Source organism: Nicotiana tomentosiformis, chromosome 1 (assembly GCF_000390325.3).
Source record: "Nicotiana tomentosiformis chromosome 1, ASM39032v3, whole genome shotgun sequence".
Lineage (NCBI taxonomy): Eukaryota > Viridiplantae > Streptophyta > Magnoliopsida > Solanales > Solanaceae > Nicotiana > Nicotiana tomentosiformis.
The window spans coordinates 31,771,490-31,779,865 of NC_090812.1; positions in this window are offsets into that span (position 1 = coordinate 31,771,490).

Here is an 8,376-nt window from a genome sequence, read left to right on the forward strand (position 1 = left end):
TCGATAGGCCTGCTGGATCTAACGAAGCACCTCAGTTATCGGAATATAACTTCAGCATTGATGCATCCGCCATCGTTTCGGCTATCGGACGCATCAAAGACACTAAATGGCCTCGACCCATCCAGACCAATCCTGCCCAGAGGAATCCCAATCAAATGTGCGAATATCATGGCACCCATGGCCACAGAACGGAAGATTGCAGGCAACTAAGAGAGGAAGTAGCCCGGTTATTCAATAAAGGGCACCTTCGAGAATTTTTGAGCGATAGGGCGAAGAACCATTTTAAAAACAGGGATTTCGGCAAGCAAAACGAACAAGAAGAACCACAGCACGTCATTCACATGATCATCGGCGGTGCCGATACCCCTCAGCGACCAGTGCTTAAACGCACTAAGACATCGATTGTGAGAGAAAAGCGATCTCGAACTCAAGATTACACACCCATAGGAACTTTGTCCTTCAATGATGAAGATGCAGAAGGAGTTATACAACCTCATAACGATGCACTGGTAATAACCGTACTCATGAATATAACTAAAGTTAAGTGTGTGTTAATTGATCTAGGTAGCTCGGCCAACATCATCAGATTGAAGGTCGTAGAACAGCTCGACCTGCAGGACCAGATCGTACCCGCAACCCTAGTTCTAAATGAATTCAATATGGCATGTGAAACCACCAAAGGCGAGATAATTCTGCCAATAAACGTGGTCGGAACCATCCAGGAAACGAAGTTCCACTTGATCGAAGGCGACATGAGATACAACGCCCTTTTCGGAAGGCCATGGATCCACAATATGAGAGTTGTACCTTCGACCGTACACCAGGTCCTCAAATTCCCAACATTGAGAGGAGTCAAAACAGTGTACAGAGAACAACCAGCCGCAAGAGAAATGTTCGTAGTCGAGGAAGCGAAACCAATATCCTCGCCTTCGCCAGTAAAGGAATCGGGCTCAGAAGGGGAACAAGATACCAAATAGCAATCACAGACATCGGCTCTGACCCAACCAGATAACCAGAAGATCAAAGAAGATGGTGATTAGAGGATCCCTCGATCCTTCGTGATTCCCGATGACTCCAACGCCACCAAATCAACGATTGAGGAACTGGAGCAAGTCACTAATCGAGCACTAACCCAAACGGAAGGTATACCTGGGAATGGGGTTGAGCCCCGAACTCAGGAAGAAACTTATTCAATTTCTTATCGATAACATTGATTGTTTTGCCTGGTCCCATTTAGATATAATAGGGATCCCACCGGACATTATGACGCATCGGCTAAGCTTGGACCCTAGGTTCAGACCGGTGAAACAAAAGAGAAGACCCCAGTCCGAGGTAAAGCACGCATTCATAAAGGACGAGATAACCAAACTTCTCAAGATAGGGTCCATTCGGGAGGTGAAATATCCCGAATGGTTAGCCAATGTAGTTGTACGATTGATAGAATGTGTGTGGACTATAAGGATTTGAACAAAGCACGCCCCAAAGATTCTTTTCCGCTGCCCAACATCGATCGTATGATCGATGCCACGGCCGGCCATGAGATCCTCACTTTTATCGATGCCTATTTCGGATATAATCAAATCCAGATGAACCCAGAGGACCAAGAAAAGACTTCATTTGTCACCAAATATGGAACATATTGTTATAACATGATGCCCTTCGGGCTAAATAATGTAGGGGCTACTTACCAACGCCTAGTAAATAAAATGTTTGAAGAACAAATAGGTAAATCAATGGAAGTTTATATTGATGACATGCTAGTTAAGTCCCTGTGCGCAAAGGACCATTTGACCCATTTGCAGGAAACGTTCGAGATTTTGAGAAAATATAACATGAAACTTAACCCCGAAAAATGTGCATTCGGGGTCGGTTCGGGCAAGTTCCTCGGCTTCATGGTGTCAAATCGGGGAATCGAGATTAACCCCAATAAAATCAATGCCATCAAAGACATCACCATCATGGACAGCGTGAAAACTATACAAAGGCTAATGAGACGGATTGCAGCCTTAGGCCGATTCATTTTGAGATCATCAGATCGAAGTCACAAATTTTTCTCTCTACTCAAAAAGAAGAACGATTTCGCTTGGACCCTGGAATGCCAACAGGCATTAGAGGAATTAAAACGATATCTTTCAAGCCCACCAGTAAGAGGTGTCCTAGTTCGGGAAGAGCGAGGTACGCAATTTTCCATTTATTATATAAGTCGGACCTTAGGAGAAGCAGAAACTAGATATCCACACCTAGAAATATTGGCACTTACACTATTAAGCGCCTCAAGAAAGTTAAGACCGTACTTTCAATGTCACCCCATATGCGTATTAACTACTTACCTGCTTCACAATATTTTGCACAAGCCCGAACTATCAGGCCGATTGGCCAAATGGGCCGTCGAACTCTGTGGGTACGATATCGAATATCAACCTCATACGGCTATCAAGTCTCAAATTTTAGAAGACTTCGTGGCCGATTTCACGCCAACCCTCGTACCCGAAGTCGAAAAAGAACTCCTGTTGAAATCGGGTACGTCATCGGGGGTATGGACCCATTTTACGGACGGGGCTTCGAACATGAAGGGGTCCTGGCTAGGCATAGTTTTAAAGTCACCCACGGATAACACTATTAGGAAATCTATTAAAACTACCAGGTTGACTTACAACGAGGCCGAGTATGAGGCCATGATTGTAGTTCTCGAGCTAGCTAAAAACTTGGGAGCAGAAGTCATTGAAGCCAAATATGACTCTTTGCTGGTTGTAAGTCAAGTAAACAAAACCTTCGAAGTTCGAGAAGATTGAATGCAAAGGTATTTGGACAAACTACATGTCACTTTGCACCATTTCAAATAATGGACTTTACAGCATGTTCCACGAGAGCAAAACGGAGAGGCTGCCGCACTTGCGAATTTGGGATCATCGGTCGAGGAAGGTGACTTGAGCTCGGGAATTGTCGTTCAACTCTCGAGATCCGTGATCGAAGAAGGTCACACCGAGATAAATTCTACGAGCTTAACATAGGATTGGAGAAATAAGTATATTGAATACTTAAAGAACGGAAAGCTCTCATCGGACCCTAAAGATTCAAGAGCCCTACGAACTAAAGCTGCTTGATTCACGTTGGCTTCAGATGGAACGCTATACCGAAGGACATTCGATGGACCATTGGCAGTATGCTTGGGTCCAAGAGATACCGATTACATCCTACGTGAGGTGCACGAGGGCACTTATGGGAATCACTCCGGTGCCGATCCATTAGTCCGAAAAATAATCAGGGCAGGGTATTATTGGATTGATATGGGCAAAGATGCAAAGGAATTTGTTCGAAAATGTGACAAATGTCAAAGATTTGCACCAATGATCCATCAACCCGGAGAGCAACTTCACTCAGTCCTATCCCCATGGCCATTCATGAAATGGGGAATGGATATCATCGGCCCTCTGCCATCGACCCCAGGTAAATCTAAATTCATTTTATTTATGACTGACTATTTCTCTAAATGGGTTGAAGCACAGGCGTTCAAGAAAGTAAGAGAGAGAGAGGTTATAGACTTTATCTGGGATCATATCGTATGTCGATTCGGGATACCCATCGAAATAGTAATTGACCCCGAATCAATTCGAGAGCTCGATTCAGAATCGAGCTCGAGCCAAGATCGAGAGCTCGAGTCAAAATCGAGCTTAAACCAAGATCGAGAGCTCAAGTCAAAATCGAGCTCGTAGACAAAAGCCGTTGCAATCCCACTAGAGAGAATCTTGGAAGAAATTGTGGAAAAGTTGATTTATCGTGGGGCTCCCACTGAGTATTTGTAATTATGTTTAGAGCAAGATCCCTCTACTATAAAGGGCATAGTTATCATTTCTGTAAAGGCAAGTTTTTATGCTTATATTGTAATCCAAATACCATATTCTCCCATAGTGAAGAGTTGTTCTTTCAAACGTCATAAACTGATTCCACTTGCTTAGTCCTAAAAATCGCTTTCTTTACAACTTTGTTTATTTTGCACTCTTTGCGGTCCATATTTGATATTTTCTTTTATCCTTACGATTTGTATTGAGTTATATCACATATCCTTAGAACTACGAATAAATTCAACTCCATCCATTTTTCGGGTAAACACTAAGAAATTTTTCAATCAAGATTCCAATATTTTTACTACGCCATTTCAATTAAACTAGCAAGAGTACTCAAAGAAGGCAATCAAGTAGTAACTCATGTTTCACTAGACAATCTTATAGTCGGATAAATATCAGTCATTCATGTTAAAACAAAATGAACTTGAGATAAAACGATACTCTATAACACCTAATGAGACAAATATAACCCCCAAAAATTCACTCCAATTAACTCTTAACTAATTCCCTCCTCAACCGACTCTCAGACGCCCCCAAATCCGAAAGCAATTGCTACATCCAGCACCCAAATCGGACAGAACCTCAAATGCGAACTCGAATCAACCTCGGCTGAAACAAAACTCCATCTTTGAAACAAAAAATCCGAAATGAAAAGAACCTAAATTTTATTTTTTTTTAAATGGAAACAGAAGTGGAAAAAAAACTAAACTCCAAACTATCTATTTTTTTCGTTCTGGAAAGAAATAAAAATTCGAATCAGAAATTGAAGACCCTAGCTTCTTCCAAATTCCTCTCTGTCCGAAAATCCCCAAAATTTTTGAAAATGTACCCTATATATCCCCTGTCTCTAAACTTCTGCTTGTCCTCTACGAAAATGAGCAGAAATCCCCTTTGTAGATGTGCACATGATCAATGAAGGGCTAGGATCAATTAAGATCGATCCAACGCTCTTCACTCATCCCATACGAGCCTTCTAGAGGTTTCACTCACGTGATATGAGAGACGAGGATGAGAGAATATTCGGTGTCAGAGTTAGTTAGGGTTAGGGCTACGTGGCAAAGACCAAAACGCGTGCCAGATTTGTGGATTTCCGGCGGGCTAGGTGTTAACAGCCATGGAAATGATGATCAAAGCTATTGTGAAGAAGAATCTAGAAGAAGATGATGAGAGGAAAATGAGAGAAGAAGAGAACCTACTCACTTTATTTCCAAAATAGTCTAAGTTCTGTACAATATTTTACAGTATTTAACCACCTAACTAACTAACTCTAGTTAACTTTACACTTAAGTTTAACCACAGTTAACTATCAGCTTGTTACATAGCTGCTAACCAATACTGCCCCTCAAGTTGATGATTCAAATAAGTTCTTCAATCCCATTTTGTTCAGCAAGTATTCATGTTGAGATTTTCCCGGACCCTTTATGAGTAAGTCTGCTAGTTGATCTTCTCTATTCACATACTCAATTTTCAACAGTCCTTGGCTTAGTTTTTCCCTCACAAAATGACAGTCTATGTCAACATGTTTTGTTCTCTCATGAAATATCAGATTGGAAGCTATTTGGATTGCTGCTTTGCTATCACATATTAGAGTTATAGGCAGCTCAATCTTGACACCTAGTTCACTGAACAGACCTATTAACCATGTAACTTCTGCTGCACACGATGCCGTACTTCTAAATTCTGCTTATGCTAAACTTCTAGAGATAGTGCTTTGCTTCTTAGACTTCCAGGATATTAATGCATTGCCAAACTTGACTAAATACCCTGTAACTGATCTCCTTGTCTGTATGCATGCTCCCCAGTCTGAGTCACAGTAAGCAATCAGCTTACTCGATGATTCTGCAGGTATCAGCAATCCCCAGACCTAGTGCCTCCTTTATATACCTTACCACTCTCAATGTTGCTTCCGTGTGAGAAGTCTTAGGATAATGCATAAACTGGCTAAGGCCCTGGACCACAAAGGCAATGTCTGACCTGGTCATAGTAAGATACAACAGTCTTCATACCAATCTTTGGTAAGCACCAGGATTCTTGAGAGCTTCGTCCGAGTGAGCACTAGTGGTATTGAAGCAACTGTCATATTCTGTGGATGTTAACTTTTTATTCAGCTCTAATGGTGTTCCAGCTGGCTTTGCACCACTTAGACCTGACTCAAATATTAACTCTAAAGCATACTTCCTCTAACACATGAGGATTCCTTGTTTAGACCTTGCAAATTCAATGCATAGGAAAGATTTCAGCTCTCCTAAATCCGTCATCTTGAACCTTTTCTTGAGATTTGTCCTAGTATCATACAACAACTGTTGGTTGTTCCCTGTGATCAAAAGATCATCTACATACACCAATATGACCACTATGTCACTCCCAGCTTTTTTTGTGAACAGGAAATAATCATAATGACTTTGCTGAAATCCTATATGAAGTAAAGTTTTAGTCAACTTCATATTCCATTGCCTTGGGGCCTGTTTAAGTCCATAAAGGGACTTATGGAGTTTGTAGACCTTCTTATGAGTCTCCCCTATCTAGCAAACCCCTCAGGTATATGCATATAAACCTATTCAATAAGATCTCCATTCAGGAAAGCATTATGAACATCCATCTGAAAGATCAACCACTGTTTAGAAGCAGCAAATGCAATAATAGATCTGACAGTAACTATCTTAGCCACAGGAGAAAAAGTTTCACCATAATCCAAACCTTCATTCTAACTGTACCCCTTAGCAACCTATCGAGCTTTCAACCTTTCTATCTCTCCAGAGTCTTTATACTTAATTTTCTACACCCACCTGCAGCCAATAGGTGTCTTTCCAGGTGGAAGATTTACAGTGCTCCAGGTATGATTATCTTCCAGTGCATCAATCTCCAACTGCATAGCTTTCACCCATCTAGGATCAGTAGCAACTTGTTTAAAAGTGGTTGGTTTTGAGAGAGCTGAGTAGGCTGTGAGAGCTTGTATGAAGGTTGAGCCTTTGGACAGGGTGACATAATCTTGCAGCCATACAGGTGGCTTGCTTGGTCTGGAAGATATCCTGCATTCTTCAAGAGACTCGACAGTTTCAGCACAAGCATCATCCTGATAATCACTCACAGTAGGAAGGATAAGTTCAGAAATAGTTGTGTCTGTAGGGAGGAGAGGAATTTCTGCAGAGGACTTTGATGACATCTGATCTGCAGCAGGCTCAGTTGAGTTTTCTACTGTAGGTGTTGAAGAGGAGATAGGAGTTGCAACATTCAACTCAGAAGATAACAGATCCAGAACAGGGAAAATCAGAATTCCTGAATTTCTAACATGGTTGAAAGGGAACATAGTTTCATGGAACACAATATTTCGATTGACCATAAAGGTTTTGAAATGCAGGTTATACAGTATATACCCCTTTTGAGTAGAGAAGTAATCTAAGAGCACAGCAGGCACTGCTCTATGTGAAAACTTGTCCAAGACTTTAGGAGTTGTAGAATAACACAAGCAACCAAATACTTTGAGATGAGATAAAGAAAGTGGATGTAAATAGAGATGCTTAAAAGGTGACTTGTACCCAATTCCCTTAGAAGGTAATCTATTGAGTAAATACACTGCTGTAGTAACACATTCTCCCCAAAATCTTAAAGGCATGACTGCTTGGAATCTGAGAGATCTAGCCATTTCCAAAATAGTTCTATGTTTTCTTTCTGCTACCCCATTCTATTGGGTTGTATAAACATATGTACTATGATGCACAATGCCAAGACTGGACAACAACTGCTTGAACTCAGTACTAAAAACTTCACTTCCATTATCAGTCCTTAGAATTTTAATAGTAGTAGAAAACACATTGTTTGCTTGAGTAAGAAAATCTCTTAGAACTACAATTGCTTATGACTTAGAATTCAAGAGGAAAATCCAAGTAAACCTATTATAATCATCAACTATGGTTACAAAGTATCTTTTACCATCATGTGTAGGTATCTATATGGTCCCTATCACAGTGAACTAGTTCAAAAGCAGACTTTGTTGTAGTATTACTCAACTAAAAAGGCATCTTGGTTTGTTTTGCAATAGGACATACAGTGCAGGGCTGATTAGAGTTACCTATTGTCAGCTTACTCAGTGCCTCTATCTTCTTTATTATGTCTATAAGAGCATGTCCTAAACTATTATGCCATAAACTGCAAGTGCTAGAAACAGACACAGTAGAAGAAGTACTGGAAATAGGAGAAAAAGTAGAAACATCATTTGCTATGTTGACACACTTATTTGTTGACTGAGATGGGGCTGATGTAGAGGTACTCCAACGCAATATTACAATCCATGCTCCTCTCTACCAATCCCCTTCACCTGACCACTGAAGAGGTCCTGAAAAATATAGAAGTCAGAGAAGAAGCCAACCATACATTTTAGTTCCTTAGTGAGTTTTGAAACTGAGAGTAGGTTGAACTTAAAGTGAGGAACGTAGAGAACATTATAGATTTCCTAATTACTTAATACAGAAGCATTTCCTGTGTGTGATACTGATACCACACTTCCAGTAGGTAAGTGTACTTTATTCTCTTT